This window comes from Rattus rattus, chromosome 2 (assembly GCF_011064425.1).
Source record: "Rattus rattus isolate New Zealand chromosome 2, Rrattus_CSIRO_v1, whole genome shotgun sequence".
Lineage (NCBI taxonomy): Eukaryota > Metazoa > Chordata > Mammalia > Rodentia > Muridae > Rattus > Rattus rattus.
In genome coordinates, this window is record NC_046155.1 from 129,810,247 (window position 1) to 129,827,675 (window position 17,429).

At 40.2% G+C, this 17,429-nt stretch overlaps 1 pseudogene; it reads right to left on the bottom strand.

Annotated features, from left to right (window-relative positions):
- Positions 1-4,313: 4,313 nt before the first annotated feature.
- Positions 4,314-17,429, bottom strand: part of LOC116893249 — a 75,817-nt pseudogene continuing 62,701 nt past the window's right edge.

Below are 17,429 nucleotides of genomic sequence, written 5' to 3' on the forward strand. Positions count from 1 at the left end.
CAGTTTCAATAGTAAAGTAAGCATTACTTTAGAGACCTTTATCTCAGCTGTACATCATATGGATTTGCATTAAAATGTGAAGCATATTTCTCATTGTAGGTCCCAGCCAAAACAGTTTGGGAACTACTTCCCGGAAATAACAGCCCTAGAGAATAGAGGCTATCTGTTCCTTTTTTTTTTTTTTTTTTTTTTTTTTTGTCTGGCAAAACTGGGGGAGGAGCCCAAGGCCTTGCATGCACTAGGCAAATACTTTATGTTAGAGCTATTTCCCAGCCCTCAATTGAGGACATTGCTATAGCCCTGTAAAGTGAGTTAGCACCTCTAATTCTGAGAGGAAGTCCATTGCCCATTGCTTGTTGATTCTGAATACCAACTTTAAGAATCGCAAATGATGTTCTGGCATTCTTAATGTGATTGTCTATTCCCCCATTTATCAATGCATTATCGGACAGTGGGCTGACTGGATAGAGTAATTCAGTGACTTTTTGTAAAGGGAAAAAAATCGTTCATTAGTAATGCACTCATTTATTCCCTTCCAAAACACTTTTCATCATGTGGACATAGTCTCGGCACCTTGAATGTTAATTATCCACTTCAATAGTACTGGGTATTCCTGTGGGGAAATACACTTGATGGGTAAGTCTAGGGAGAGAAATTCAGAAACATACCTTTTCAGTAAGATGTATGCAAGGTCAGTCTTGGAAGGGCATGTGAGATAGAAGGTTCCATTGAAATCTCAGATTTGGGATCCTCAGAGTTATGTGAGCTTACACTTCTCACTGGTTAAATGCTTTATGGAATTGACTCTCTGAGTCATGCCAATTAATATGGTGACCCCAAACCAAGAATGTGATGTAAAATATAGAAGGGCACTCATCTTACGTTCTGTAGATCCAAGGTATTCTATCACTATGCTCATGCAGATGTCTGGTGGTAAGCAGTGTAGAAGTAAGAATTCTCAGGCTTGAGTTGTGAGAAGTGAGTGATGTGTGTGGTGTGTGTATTATACATCACATGTATGCATAGAAATATGTGCATATGTGCACATAAATATGTGCAGACAATACTTATGTAGATTTATACATATAAAAAGATCTCTACAAGCTAACTCTATCTTTATAATGAATTAGACTTTAAGAAAACATTCTTCCCTTTATTAAGGTTCTATTGACAAGAGGACTTTCTTCCCCAGAGTATAGACAGTGTCAACATTTGAAAGAAAAAAACCATTTAATTTATTCATATAATATCATATCTTCTGGTTTTTGCTTGATTCTGTGATCACAATGCACATGAGCTCCCCCAAATCAACCTCTAATTCTCACCAGAAGCTTTTCCCACAGAGTTATACCACGCCAGATAAACAGCCCCTGGCCATCCTTATCCACAGGCCTTGCAAATACCCTCTGGCCTCAGGTAAGATGTCTAGCAGGACCATACATGTTTGGGTAATTTACTTATAAAAAATTAAGTATTTAACACTGGACCATCTAATTAGAGCAATCAAGTGACTCCTGACCCTAGCTTATCAAATGACAATGTTGTGTTGTTGTGGCCCCATCGCTGACCATGTGAGGAAGGTCACATTTTATAGTCTATTATAACAGCTTAAGGTTCAGAGGCTGCTACGTGTCTATGCAAGGAGATGCAGGGCAACCAACCTGGTTGATGGGGTTGGGCATAAGACGAGAAGCAATGGAGGTGAGTCCTTATCTAATTGAAGATCATAGCTCTTATCTTTAAGTTAAGAGGAAGAAACAAAGCATAGAAAAGCATTTCCTTGTACATTTCCCTGCATGGCAATAGAGTTGGACAGTGATTGCTTTAAATGTTTGAAATGCTACTGAGGTGTCAACTACATGACCTGAACTTGATGTGTGCCCTGAGAAGTAGTTTCTACTTGTTCCTAAAAGCAAGTTGTGAGGGTCTTTTGCTTGCTTGTTGTTTGTTTTGTGACCCATAGTGTTTTAGGAGGGGAGGTTTTTACTTTGTTCCAGAAACAAAAGAAAAGCTTAAGTATGTTGTCAGACTAGTTTTGTGGAGAAAGGATGTGTGTGTGTGTATGTGTGTGTGTGTGTGTGTGTGCGCGCTTGCGCATGCCTTAGCCACTAGCTCTCTGCTTGCTTTATCTAAATTGCAGGCAATAGCAACACAAGATCCCCACGTAATTGCTTTCTGTCTGGAGTCAGTGAGTCTGCTCTTAGTGTTGGGGGAAAACAAGTTCCTTTGGTCACAAGAGTTTTCAAATGTTCTGGTTGCTGAAGAAGGATATCTATAGACCATTTAATTCCACGCTTCTACCATAATTCTAAAATCTTGATTTAATTTTGATTTTTGTTTCATTTTCACTACCATGAGAGTGAACTGAAAAGCAAATTAAGTTTGTGTTCCCTTTCTTTCTGTTCTCCAGTTGAATAACTTCCATTTTCCTTGAGACAATGTAATATTTTGGGCAAACAGGGTGGCAATAGTCTTAGGGAGAAAGGTGGAAAATATGCATGAGTGAAGATGGACTTGAAAATATTTAGGACTAATCTTCAATATTTAGACATGCATATATGTATATGATCAAACATGTGCAAAGCATACACCATGCATAAAGCAATTCCTGTTCAGTCAGCCTGTCAGCACAGAGCAACATATTAACTTCACTTTTCCCAAAATCAAAATCCTTCTAGCTGACATGAAATTAGAGGGAAGAGTCCCCACCCTTAAAAGTCCCCAGCCACCCAGCTACACTACAGCATCTCTCACTGGCTTCCATGTTTGTGAGTTAATATCAAGCAAACCTCCCATCAGGTCTCTTGCCATTAAACAAGCCTGGAGATTGAGAGAGGCAGGTTGGCATGTCACCACCATGACTCCAACTCCTGCCTTGGTCACCTGTGCCAAGTAATGACAATTGTCCCTAGAGCCTGTTACATGAATCACTCATAGGAAATGTTTCTCTGGTGTAAAATCTTTTTTTTTGTTAGAGTTGGTTTTCTACTTTTTTATGTTAATAACAGCAACCTAAGTAGAATGGCTGTCCATTGTTGGTTTTTATTTACAGAGAAAGGAAGGTAAATCAGATGTGGTTGTGTGAAACAGGAGGATTACCAGTTCAAGCTTGGTATATGAATCAAATCTAGGAGAGAGGGAGAGAGAGAGAGAAAGACAGAGATAAAGAGAAAGACACACACACAGAGAGAAAGACAGAGACAGAGAGACACAGAGATACCTTTCTTTCCTTTTCTGATAATCTTTGAGGCCAAATAGCTCTGAATTTGAATATACACCAGATCACATAAATTCTTTGTCTGGAGCTCCGTTCTAATAACATGTCCTTGGGATCTGTCTTCAGGTTACATGACTTACACATCCATAGTACAATAGTCTCACTCTTAGAACAGACTGTTTTCCTTTTTTTTTTTCTTTTTTCCAGAGCTGGGGACCGAACCCAGGGCCTTGCACTTGCTAGGTAAGTGCTCTACCACTGAGCTAAATCCCCAACCCCAGAACAGACTGTTTTCATGACAGAGTGAAAGTCATCCATGTCTTCAAATACTCACACCTACATTTTTAAGTTGATAATATTCTGGCTTTCAGAAACAGGTTTACCAAAGAAAGCATATGTCATTTTATCCAGGGAGATATGAACAAATATCTACACATCCCAAATAAGGAACCAATGATAGGCCAAATAAGGATACCACCAGAGAGCCCAGCTTGAAAACTAGTGAATTTTATTGGTGTTACTTGTGGGAGTATGGGTGAGGGTTTACCTCCAGAAGTAGAACAAGCTCAAAGCTAGTTTAACAAAAGTCCACTCTAGTATGAATCACAGCTCAGTTATATGACTTATTGACAGCTTAATTGATTGGAAACTAGCTTTTCAGAGAAGCTCAGCTGGTCTGAGAGTCCAGCAGAACTTACTGTTTATACATGCCTGGGCAATGAAGAACCTCAGGAATCTAGTCAGTTTTAGGAACTTCCTGAAGGTTTTTTTGTGTTGTTTCTTTTCTGAATCTGGATTATCTCCCTTTAGAACATCTTGAGTCTTAATAATCTTCCTTCCATGATGGAATGTTTTTTTCCTAGTTATAAACATTTTATTTAAATGTGTCAAATAAAAACCCATATTTTCAGATCATAAGATGTTAATACTTTCAACAAAAATAACATTTGCTGCTGTGAATTTTACAGAATAATAATCCAGATCCATTTTGATTAGATAGTTGTTGATCCTTCCTAGGTTATACTTACAGACACAACAAATCCCTTATAATAATTTAAACAAACAAACAAAAAAAACCTTTTTCCTAACGGTGAACTTGAAAACTTCAGTCCATTCTTTCTGGACTTGCACTCCTATGTGTACTTCCTGATGGGGAATGACTTCTTTTAGGAGATGGAGATCTGGATTTTGATTGGCAGCTTCTTGGTCGTGAAATAGACCTAGATCTTGATCTAGACCTTGTGGGATCTCGATCCTATTATAGAACCAGACTTAGATCTTCTGAGTGAAGCTGATCTTGAACTAGGAAGAGACACAGACCTTGATTGTCGAGGAGATGTTGATCTTGACCTCCTTCCGCAACTCCTGCTGCGTGAGTAAGAGTATCGCCTTCCCTTGGATCTGGAATGTGATCTAGATCGTGACCTGCTTCTTCGTCGGTTACAGCGATGATAGTCATAAGCATAATGTCCCTATTCACCACACTCATAGCATTTATCATTAGGATCAAAGGGATGACAGGCAGGTGGCCTATTAAAACGAGATCTCCGAGGCATGCCTGTTGATAATTCAACCCTCACTTGAGAACCACAAATCACTTTCCCACCCAATCCTCGAACTGCATCCTCTGCATCTCTAGGGTCTTCAAATTCCACAAAGGCAAATCCTGGAGGATTTCTGGCAATCCATACAATTCTTAAGGGCCCATAGTAACTGAATGCTCTTTCTAACTCTCCTTTATCTGCACCAGTTCCCAGGTTACCAACATATCCCTTGCTTTCTCCTCCATACTGTAACGTGACATGATGGCCAGCCTGTGTACTCGGCTCTAGCTTGTAATGCTCACAGCAGGAACAGAATGAAAGTTGCTGCACAATCTCCTCTGCCAGTGATCCCAGTGGCACTGCCAGTGATCCCAAATGTTTTATCTTAGAAGGAATTGCTGTACAACAGCCCTGGAACAGAACGAGAGGAAGAACATTTCAAAACTGGCATTGATAGTTTGAAGTATGTTACCATGTGCCTTACACTGTTCTAAGTAGTTTACATATATGAACCTTTAGCCCTTCCAAAGTCTTGAAAAGCAGGCATTAGTATTATTAAGGTGTAAGTAGTTAAGCTACTTCCCTGGTAGTGTAAGCTGGAGCTAGACTAAAACTCAGTATCCTTGCTGTAAAGTCTACGTTGAGACCACATTATGGCCGTCTAAAAGGAAGTGGGATCATCCAAAAGAAACACAGAAGAAGAAACACTTCATTTGCTGATCATCTTGAACTTACCTCAACTGGTGTTTTGAGATTTGCAGAAGACCCTTGGTAATTGGACAATTGCTCAGATGATGAGCACTGGCTACTCTTCCAGAGGATGTAGGTTTGACTTCCAGCACCCACATGCTGGCTAACAAGCATCTATAACTCCACGTCCAGGGGGATCCAACACTGTCCTTCTTGCCTCTGCTGGCACTGTAATGACATCGTGCACAAACTTACATGCAGGAAAAAATACCCATACACGTAAAAGTAAGTAAATCTTCAGGATTGGAAAGATGGCTCAGTGGGTAAGAACACTGCTCTTCCGGAGGTTCTAAGTTCAATTCCCAGCAACCATACAAAGGCCTACAACCATCAGTAATGAATCCAATGCACTCTTCCAGCATGTAGGCAGACAGAGAGACAGAGCACTCATATACGTAAGATATATAAATAAATAAATCTTTAAGAAAAATTACTGATTCTCATGACCGTGCCAGAATGAGAGCCTTCAGGTCAGCTACAAGCCAAAATGAACTTGAGATCCAGAGGGCAAGGTACTTCTATTCAAACCGATCCCCCAGAGATGGTTTTCTCTACCCATTATTTTGTTCTTTGCCACACACCAGCATCTTCGTGGATAAACATTCTGTCAGAAAAGGACAGAATCTATGACTGGCTCTCACTCTATTCCCATCATAGTAAAGATATCAAGGAATTGTAAAATGATCAAAACTTCAGCTCTAACCATTGTGCATGTAAGCAATATTGAGAAGACTCAGCAGGTTATATTTAAATATTTATTAAATACATATTAATTCATATGAGTAAGAAATAAGGAATAAGAGGCCATGTAGTTGAGGAGGAACAGGTGTGGGGACTTGGGAGGGCCTGGAGGTAGACTAGAAAGGGGGGAAGTGATGTGACTATATTGTAATTAAAAACTGGAAAAAAATGTTTTAAATGTCAGCAGCAGAGGGAAGTCTGACCTTTGGCCTAGAAACTGACATACTCAAAAGTGTCTTCTCTATTGCCAAGAGTTATTCATTGCCTTTTTTTTTAAATGCAAAACAATGGAAGGAAATGTCTCACTGACACTCTGTAAGTTCGGTCTAATGACCAAGAGCAAAACATTTGATGTTGCCATCCCTGCACTTCTTGCATGCCAATGTAGACATACCACTACAAACACACATTTGGGAGGGCTTCCTGTAATTAAGGGGAGCTCTATACTTATGCCTTCTTCAAAAAAAATTACCATTACACAAAGTTTCCCTTCTTGTAACATAAACCCTCTCTGTGTTCTAAGTACTTGAAAACAAATTATTTTCCCATTGTGCAGATATTGTAATGATTAAAATAATTAACATTATTACTAAGTTCATTTATTCATTCAACAGATACTTATATATAATAATTATTAATTATTTTATTTATTTACATCCGAAATGTTGCCTCTCCTTCCCCTTTGCCTCAGAGAGGGTGCACCCATTGTGGGAGGTGGGGAACATCAAGTCTCTATAGGATTAGGAGCATCCTCTCCCACTGAGGCCAGACAAGACAGTTCATATTATGACTTCAATATCTTTTTTATTTTTCTTTCTTTGTTTGTTTCATACTGGGGATTGAACTGAAGGCTTCATGCATGGTAGGCAAAGACTCTACCCCTAAGTTACACCCTGGACTTTTTGTGTTTTTGTTTTATTTGGGTTTTTTTTGTTTGTTTGGTCTGCAGTTTTTTGTTTGTGTGTTTTGTTTGCTTTTCTTGTTGTTTTACTTTTTATTTTGAGATAGTCTCATTAAGCTGTGCCAGTGGGGTTACAATTTGCTCTGTAGCCCAGGATTTGATCTTCTTCTGCCTCAGCCTCCCCAGTTCCCAGGACTACAGGCTTGTGTCACCATGGTGAGACAGTATAAACTCATATAGTACCAGTTTGGAAGATGTCAAAGATCAATGGGTTTCCTAGCAACTAACAAGCTTAAGGAGTAGAACGGGGGAAACTGGAGCCCAAGATATCCATAATGTCTAGATTAGAAATGATGAAATTGCTCTCTTTAAAAAATACACTTTATTTTACCTCTGAACAACTACAACATGTTTTATCATCTAACTTTATTGGCAACTTATATGTACAGTCATGTTAGAGAATTAATGAAATCCACAGGAGTAAAAGAATCCTAGATTTGACTAAGCACAGAAAGAAGGACAGTCTATAATGTAAGCTGTCTGTACTGTCAAATTTTTTGCCTTTAAGACAGGCGCATGATTCCTAGCAATAAGTGGAAATTCTTTAACACCTATGAAGACTTATCTCCTTTGGGTCAGAATTCTAATGTTAAAGCATCCAGAACCTTCACAAACTCATCTAACCTTTGGTAGCTTTGTTATCTGAGTCAATGTGAGTGAAGATACTCTTAATATGATGGGTTTATCAAGAGAGCAATAAAGTGGAAATATGTGGTGCTCAGAGCTGGGGAGACAGTTCTGTAAGTAAAGCACGTGCATACAAGCACAAGGGCCTAGTTTCAATCTCACACTTCCATAAAAAGCCAGGGATGGTAGCACACATCTCCAGCCCTCAGTCCTAAGGTGTGGGGATAGAGACAAGTAGAACTCTGGAAGCTTCCTGACAAGCTAGCCTAACTAAATTCCGGAGCTCTGAGGTTCAGCGAGATAACTTGTGTCAACCCCCCCCCCAAAAAAAAACATAGGTGGAGAGGAATTTGAGGAGGATGCCTGAGGTCAACCTCTGACCTCTACATGCAGGTATACTCATTGGCATGCACAGGTACACACACATACATGCATGTTCGCAGCACACTGCAGGTACAGGTACACACACACCTTCATGCACACCCCACACTGACACATACATACACACTAAAAGTGATGTGTGGTGCTCACTGCAGGGTTAGAAGCAGGCTATATGGTGACAAGATCTAAAATTACATCATATCTTTAACATGTTACAAAGCCATTCAGATTTACACTTCCAGCCAAGGGCCAGCTAACTGGTTAAATTTTACGTTTCCCTTATAAAGCATTACTAAAAAGATTTAAGGTCAATCTTTCCTAAGTAGAGTACTTCCTGGTTTGAGTCCTAGCTCAAATTACTCCTTTCCACCGTAAATGGAGTTTAAAAGTTTTAGGAAAGTTCAAGAAGTTTAATACAATTTCAAAATTGATGTATGCACCTTCTCAGTTGTAAAGTGTCTTTCTTCAAGATGCAAGTGAGTAGATTATAAAATCAAGCAAATGGAGAACCAGGCAAATGAGAGGGGCCATGTGGGCTCAAGCCAAATAAAACAGTCTTCCACAAGTCCTCCAGCCGGATCAAAGGCAATCATACCAAAATCTGAGAGGGTAAGGAGACTTCTAGACAAATGTTACCATTTCAGATTTCTTGTTTCCTCTGTGTTAAAATCTGGGAACTTTGTTTGATTTCCTCATTACAACTTGGATGTAAAAAAAAATCATTTTAGGAAAGGCCATATTTCCCCTACTGGGTAACTATACATATACTTCATGTATGTACGGGAGTATGCAGGAACTCTCTGGATATTTTTAGAATGCAAATATCTTCTCAATGAATCTTGCTCACATCATAAATTATCTGTGGTTTGTTTTCTGCTACCACCACACCACCACCACCACCACCATCACCACCACCACCACCACTACCACCACCACCACCATCACTACCACCGCCACCATCACTACCACTGCCACCACCAAGCTAAGTCTTTAAACCACGGTTATTTTTAAAAGCTAGGCTCCAGTGCTAGAGAGATGGCTCAGAGGTTAAGAGCACTGGCTGTTCTTCCAGAGGTCCTGAGTTCAATTCCCAGCAACCACATGGTGGATCACAACCATCTATAATGGAATCTGGTACCCTCTCTGGCCTGCAGGAGTATATACAGGTAGAATACTATATACGTAGTAAATCTTAAAAACAAACAAACAAACAAACAAAAATCCCAAGCTGATCTTTCGGCAGAATAACTAAAAGCTAGGCTCCACAATACAGTGGAAAGAACTAATTTCAAGAGTTCTTGAGTTGAAGCCATTATAGAAATACTATGCTTTTGTCAGGGTTTGGGCAAAGTATATTGCCCCTGTCATGAGCTAAATTCAACTAAATGATGTTTACATTGCAACAAAACTCTGATTCAATGTGGGATAAGGCTACACTTAGAATGACAGAGCGCAGACATGGATAGGCCTGAATTTCTAATGGTGTCATTTTGATTGACTGAAAAACAAAACCAAACAACAATAACAACAACAACAACAACAATCTACTTCAGAGCTGCCACCTGTCCTCCTGAGTGTCATTTAAGAGAAATTAGCCTTCCCAGTGGCTGTCAAACACATCACGATCAAATTCCCTACACAGTTGCCCATGTCTCTGTCACATGTGGTTTTATTGGTTTCTCTTCCTCATTGAATACACAGGGAAAGTTCCCACCAGTGTAGTGTTTGGGACACTGTGCTTATTGAATGAATGCACTTTCTCAGCACTTCTCCTAGCTTAAGGAAAACTGTATCTTCAGTTATGTGTGAGATCGTCTAATATTGAACAAGTACATCAATCACAAGGATGCCTACATGTAGACCTAAGCAAAATATCGATTATAGCTTAATTCCTTTTGGACTTCAGCAGAAGCACATAGTGAGAGGCTTGGGATTCACTTCCATCTTGATGCCTGATCCAACCACTTTCTGTAACATACTATTAGTTCTGAATACTGTGCTGTGGATTTGATAGGGAAATTATGAATTCTGTTAATTCAGGCTGTCTAGCTGAGACCCAGAAGAGCAGAACATCTCATAAATCACAGAAGAGTCAGCTGTCAATTTGAAACTTTCCCCACTGGGCTGTACCATCTAGAAGAATGAACAGAATCATCATTTTTATGTGCTTAGAAGGATTATCAAGGATACAACATGAATTCTTAGTAGTTATATTATCAAATCCCCAAGGTGGATTTGCTTTGTTTTGTCTGTCTGTCTCTGTTTCATTTGTCTCTCTTCTGTTGAGCTCCGTGTCCTAGCAAACATGGTTTCTTATGGATGATAGATTGAATTGGATGTTCTTTGATTATAAAAATATTTAAATTTCCTATCATATTCAAACTCTCCATACTATGTTTGTTAAAGAAGGAAGACAGAAGCCATGTATGTTTAAGCTGCTCACTTTCCCTGTGCTACCATTTAGGACACACACACTGTCTACAGTAGCATTTCTCAACCTATTGGTTGTGACTCCTTTGGGTATAGAACAACCCTTTCATAGATGTCGCCTAAGACCATTGGAAAACACAGATTTACATTATTATTATTCATAACAGTGTCAAAGTTACAGTTATGAAATCTCAATGAAAACAGTTCTATGGTTGGGGGTCACCACAACATAAGGAACTGTGTTAAAGAGTCAGTACCACGGAGGTTGAGAACCAGTAGGCTACAGTATCACACCACAGGTTCAAGCAATTTGTTCAAGAGTCTACCTTTAAACCAATCAAATTTTCCCTGGGGTTGGGGAGTAAACCACCCAGATCTCATGGAACAACACATCTGGCTGTGGTTGCTGTAGTGGAAATGCAGGTAAGATTGCTCAAGGACAAAATGACTAAAGCTTACAGAGTCACGCTCACCTTCAGTGCTGGTTGCGTACCCTGTGGAACCTAATAAGATGGAAATGAAGAGACTCTGGTTTCATAATCCTGAGCATCATAGAGTTGAACCATGTATAAGGAAAGGGCCTTCTGAGAAGCTTTAAGAAGCTGGCCCTAATCATCTTCTGTAATCCTTAATGTCATAAGAACTTGTGAAGGTTGGCTTATCAAGCTTGAAAAACAGCCAGTTCTCCCCCTCTCCTTCTCTCCCCTTCTCCCTCCTCTTGTGTGTGTGTGTGTGTGTGTGTGTGTGTGTGTGTGTGTGTGTGATATGTGCTATGTGTACTTCCTTTCTTACATGAAAAAAAGAAAATACATGTTTAGGCAGTAAAACACATTTATCCATTTTCAACAGGTTCAGCAATTAATTCCAAATGCTCGTTTTGACTTTTGGTAAAGGATTCTACGTGTTATATTTCAGAAGCATCAACTTTAGCACTCACTAAGATATTGATTTTAGACTTTTTACATCTTCAAAGATTGTTTTTTTCAAGTCACTTGCAATTTTGTAAAAGGACAGGAAGAAAGTCATTGGTGGAATTCAAGGGTCTATATATAACTTGATTAGAACCTTTGTAATACATGAAAACACTTTTGAATTAGACACCAAGGACAAAAGCATCTACAGGCTGTGACACCAGAAGCAGGTATGTTTAATATTGTCCAACTATTACTGATGAAACCGAAATGTCAGTTTACTCAGTTTGTCTACATTCTGGCTACAGACTTCAGAGATTACATTTCTTCCAGGGGCCCAAATTTTAAAAGCCCCTTCCTCAAAATGGCAGCACTATGAGACAATGGGACCCTTAGAAGCTGGGCTCTGGTCAGAAGACTAGTCCAACTAATTGAGGCCATTGTGGACTCTCAGCCACTTCCCCTCCCCACCCCTGTTCTTTCTGGACATGAGATAAACAGTTTTCCTCAACTAAATGGTCCCCCCAAAGATCTTTACCATAGGCCCAAAACACTGAAGGCCAATCAACCATATACTAGAGACTTTATAACTGTGACAGAGAATAAAACTTTCCCTTTGATAAGTTAACTATCCCAGATACTTTGTTATAATAATGAAAAGCTGACACACACCCCTTTTAAAATGTTTCTGCAAAGTCCTAATGACTTAGATAATAGTGGTGACTTCTGAATTTCTGTTTCCCCACCCTTCAAATGCTAAACACTCACATCTCATCTGCTGTAGATATTATTATTTCTACCTGTTACTGTAACACACCCAACATTTATTTCCTTGGTGCACACACTGACACACATACCACTATAACAAATAAAGTAGTTTTCCACTGAAGTAAGTACAGCCAAACTAGCACGTTAAACACCGTGTGGAAAATGCTCTTTGGCAGGACCAGGATGGTGGCTGGGTCAGTGAAGCATCTGACTTACCAGCATAAGAACTAAGTTCAATCAGCCAGAGCCTATCTTTCAAAAATCCAGCCCGGCCTACTGCTATAACCTTGTAAAACTAATGCTGAGAAGGCAGACAGAGAGAGGTAGGTTCTTGGGATAGCCTAATCTACCTGGAGTCTGGTAAAGTCCCCCAGAAGCAAAGTGAATAGTATTTCTGAGCAACAGCCTCTGAGGTCATCCTTCGGTCTCCACACACATGCATAGCACCCCAATTACACATGGGCCTGAACATGACCTTCAGTTGAGATGACCTCCCTCCTCAGTCCTCCTCAGATAGCACCATGCGTCTTACAAGACTGGGCCTCTTTCCCTGGGGATCATCTCTTTCTTCTGCATTGTTACAGAGAACATTGGCTCTTTGATTTATCCTGCTACTGGCCGGTCTTTTGTTTTGTTTTTGTTTGTTTGTCCTTGTTGTTGTTTTGTTTTCTTTTTCTTTTTCAAGACAGGGTTTCTTTGTGTAGCCCTAGCTGTTCTGGAGCCCACTCTACACATGAGGCTGGTCTTGAACAAAGAGATCTACCTGTCTCTGCCTCCCAAGTGCTGGGACTAAAGTCATGTACCACCACTATCTGGCTGTTGGTCTATATTTAGCAACCCAAAGACTCATTATCCCTGATGTCTTGGCTAAACTGTTACCATGACTTTAGCACCACAGAGGCTATTGGTCTGTCCTTTTACATTGAAGACTGTTTTCATCACTTCTTATCCAATCATGCACCAAAAATGTTTCTAGGAAGGAAATAACAAAAAACACTGGCCCACACCCGCGGATCCCGGCCCGCAGCAGCTCTCTGCTCCCAGAACCCGTGGGAGAGATACCTTACTGCCTGGTCAGGTGGGCACTCCTGAGGCTGCAGAGCAGAAGAGACCACCAACACTGCCCACCCCTGCCCACATCCCTGGCCCAAGAGGAAACTGTATAAGGCCTCTGGGCTCCCGTGGGAGAGGGCCCAGGTGAGGCAGGAGCCCTGCCTGAGACACCGCCGGAACCTGAAGGAAACAGACCGGATAAACAGTTCTCTGCACCCAAATCCCGTGGGAGGGAGAGCTAAACCTTCAGAGAGGCAGACACGCCTGCGAAACCAGAAGAGACTGCTCTCTACACACATTGCTGATTCCAGAGGAAAACACCGGAGGCCATCTGGAACCCTGGTGCATGGAGGCTCCCGGAAGAGGCGGCGCAGATCTTCCCGGTTGCTGCCACCGCGGAGAGCCCGTGGGCAGCACCCCGCGAGCGAACTCGAGCCTCGGGACCACAGGTAAGACCAACTTTTCTGCTGCAAGTGACCTGCCTGGTGAACTCAAGACACAGGCCCACAGGAACAGCTGAAGACCTGTAGAGGGACAAAACTACACACACGAAAGCAGAACACTCTGTCCCCATAACTGGCTGAAAGAAAACAGGAAAACAGGTCTACAGCACTCCTGACACACAGGCTTATAGGACAGTCTAGCCACTGTCAGAATTAGCAGAACAAAGTAACACTAGAGATAATCTGATGGCGAGAGAGGCAAGCGAGGAACACAAGCAACAGAAACCAAGACTACATGGCATCATCGGAGCCCAATTCTCCCACCAAAACAAAACATGGAATATCCAAACACACCAGAAAAGCAAGATCTAGTTTCAAAATCAGATTTGATCATGATGCTGAGGACTTCAAGAAAGACGTGAAGAACTCCCTTAGAGAACAAGTAGAAGCCTACAGAGAGGAATCAAAAAAATCCCTGAAAGAATTCCAGGAAAACACAAACAAACAGTTGAAGGAATTAAAATGGAAATAGAAGCAATCAAGAAAGAACACATGGAAATAACCCTGGATATAGAAAACCAAAAGAAGAGACAAGGAGCTGTAGATACAAGCTTCACCAACAGAATACAAGAGATGGAAGAGAGAATCTCAGAGCAGAAGATTCCATAGAAATCATTGACTCAACTGTCAAAGATAATGTAAAGCGGAAAAAGCTACTGGTCCAAAAATACAGGAAATCCAGGACTCAATGAGAAGATCAAACCTAAGGATAATAGGTATAGAAGAGAGTGAAGACTCCCAGCTCAAAGGACCAGTAAATATCTTCAACAAAATCATAGAAGAAAACTTCCTAACCTAAAAAAGAGATACCCATAAGCATACAAGAAGCCTACAGAACTCCAAATAGATTGGACCAGAAAAGAAACACCTCCCGTCACATAATAGTCAAAACACTAAACGCTCAAAATAAAGAAAGAATATTAAAAGCAGTAAGAGAAAAAGGTCAAGTAACATATAAAGGCAGACCTATCAGAATCACACCTGACTTCTCGCCAGAAACTATGAAGGCCAGAAGATCCTGGACTGATGTCATACAGACCCTAAGAGAACACAAATGCCAGCCCAGGCTACTGTATCCTGCAAAATTCTCAATTAACATAGATGGAGAAACCAAGATATTCCATGACAAAACCAAATTTACACAATATCTTTCTACAAATCCAGCACTACAAAGGATAATAAATGGTAAAGCCCAACATAAGGAGGCAAGCTATACCCAAGAAGAGGCAAGAATCTAATCGTCTTGGCAACAAAACAAAGAAAAGAAAAGCACACAAACACAACCTCACATCCAAATATGAATATAACAGGAAGCAATAATCACTATTCCTTAATATCTCTCTACATCAATGGCCTCAACTCCCCAATAAAAAGACATAGATTAACAAACTGGATACGCAACGAGGACCCTGCATTCTGCTGCCTACAGGAAACACACCTCAGAGACAAAGACAGACACTACCTCAGAGTGAAAGGCTGGAAAACAACTTTCCAAGCAAATGGTCAGAAGAAGCAAGCTGGAGTAGCCATTCTAATATTAAATAAAATCAATTTCAACTAAAAGTCATCAAAAAAGATAAGGAAGGACACTTTATATTCATCAAAGGAAAAATCCACCAAGATGAACTCTCAATCCTAAATATCTATGCCCCAAATACAAGGGCACCTACATACGTAAAAGAAACCTTACTAAAGCTCAAAACACACATTGCACCTCACACAATAATAGTAGGAGATTTCAACACCCCTCTCATCAATGGACAGATCATGGAAACAGAAATTAAACAGAGCGTGAGACAGACTAAGAGAAGTCATGAGCCAAATGGACTTAACGGATATTTATAGAACGTTCTACCCTAAAGCAAAAGGATATACCTTCTTCTCAGCTCCTCATGGTACTTTCTCCAAAATTGACCATATAATTGGTCAAAAAACAGGCCTCAACAGATACAGAAAGATAGAAATAATCCCATGCGTGCTATCGGACCACCACGCCCTAAAGCTGGTCTTCAATAACAATAAGGGAAGAATGCCCACATATACGTGGAAACTGAACAATGCTCTACTCAATGATAACCTGGTCAAGGAAGAAATAAAGAAAGAAATTAAAAACTTTTTAGAATTTAATGAAAATGAAGGTACAACATACCCAAACTTATGGGACACAATGAAAGCTGTGCTAAGAGGAAAACTCATAGCGCTGAGTGCCTGCAGAAAGAAACAGGAAAGAGCATATGTCAGCAGCTTGACAGCACACCTAAAAGCTCTAGAACAAAAAGAAGCAAATACACCCAGGAGGGTAGAAGGCAGGAAATAATCAAACTCAGAGCTGAAATCAACCAAGTAGAAACAAAAGGACCATAGAAAGAATCAACAGAACCAAAAGTTGGTTCTTTGAGAAAATCAACAAGATAGATAAACCCCTAGCCAGACTAAGGAGAGGACACAGAGAGTGTGTCCAAATTAACAAAATCAGAAATGAAAAGGAGACATAACTACAGATTCAGAGGAAATTCAAAAAATCATCAGATCTTACTATAAAAGCCTATATTCAACAAAACTTGAAAATCTACAGGAAATGGACAATTTCCTAGACAGATACCAGGTACCGAAGTTAAATCAGGAACAGATAAACCAGTTAAACAACCCCATAACTCCTAAGGAAATAGAGGCAGTCATTAAAGGCCTCCCAACCAAAAAGAGCCCAGGTCCAGACGGGTTTAGTGCAGAATTCTATCAGACCTTCATAGAAGACCTCATACCAATATTATCCAAAGTATTCCACAAAATTGAAACAGATGGAGCACTACCGAATTCCTTCTATGAAGCCACAATTACTCTTATACCTAAACCACACAAAGACCCAACAAAGAAAGAGAACTTCAGACCAATTTCCCTTATGAACATTGACGCAAAAAATACTCAACAAAATTCTGGCAAACCGAATCCAAGAGCACATCAAAACAATCATCCACCATGATCAAGTAGGCTTCATCCCAGGCATGCAGGATGGTTTAATATCGGAAAACCATCAACGTGATCCATTATATAAACAAACTGAAAGAACAAAACCACATGATCATTTCATTAGATGCTGAGAAAGCATTTGACAAAATTCAACACCCTTCATGATAAAAAGTCCTGGAAAGAATAGGAATACAAGGCCCATACCTAAACATAATAAAAGCCATATACAGCAAACCAGTAGCTAACATTAAACTAAATGGAGAGAAACTTGAAGCAATCCCACTAAAATCAGGGACTAGACAAGGCTGCCCACTCTCTCCCTACTTATTCAATATAGTTCTTGAAGTTCTAGCCAGAGCAATCAGGCAACAAAAGGAGGTCAAGGGGATACAGATCGGAAAAGAAGAAGTCAAAATATCACTATTTGCAGATGATATGATAGTATATTTAAGTGATGCCAAAAGTTCCACCAGAGAACTACTAAAGCTGATAAACAACTTCAGCAAAGTGGCTGGGTATAAAATTAACTCAAATAAATCAGTAGCTTTCCTCTACACAAAAGAGAAACAAGCCGAG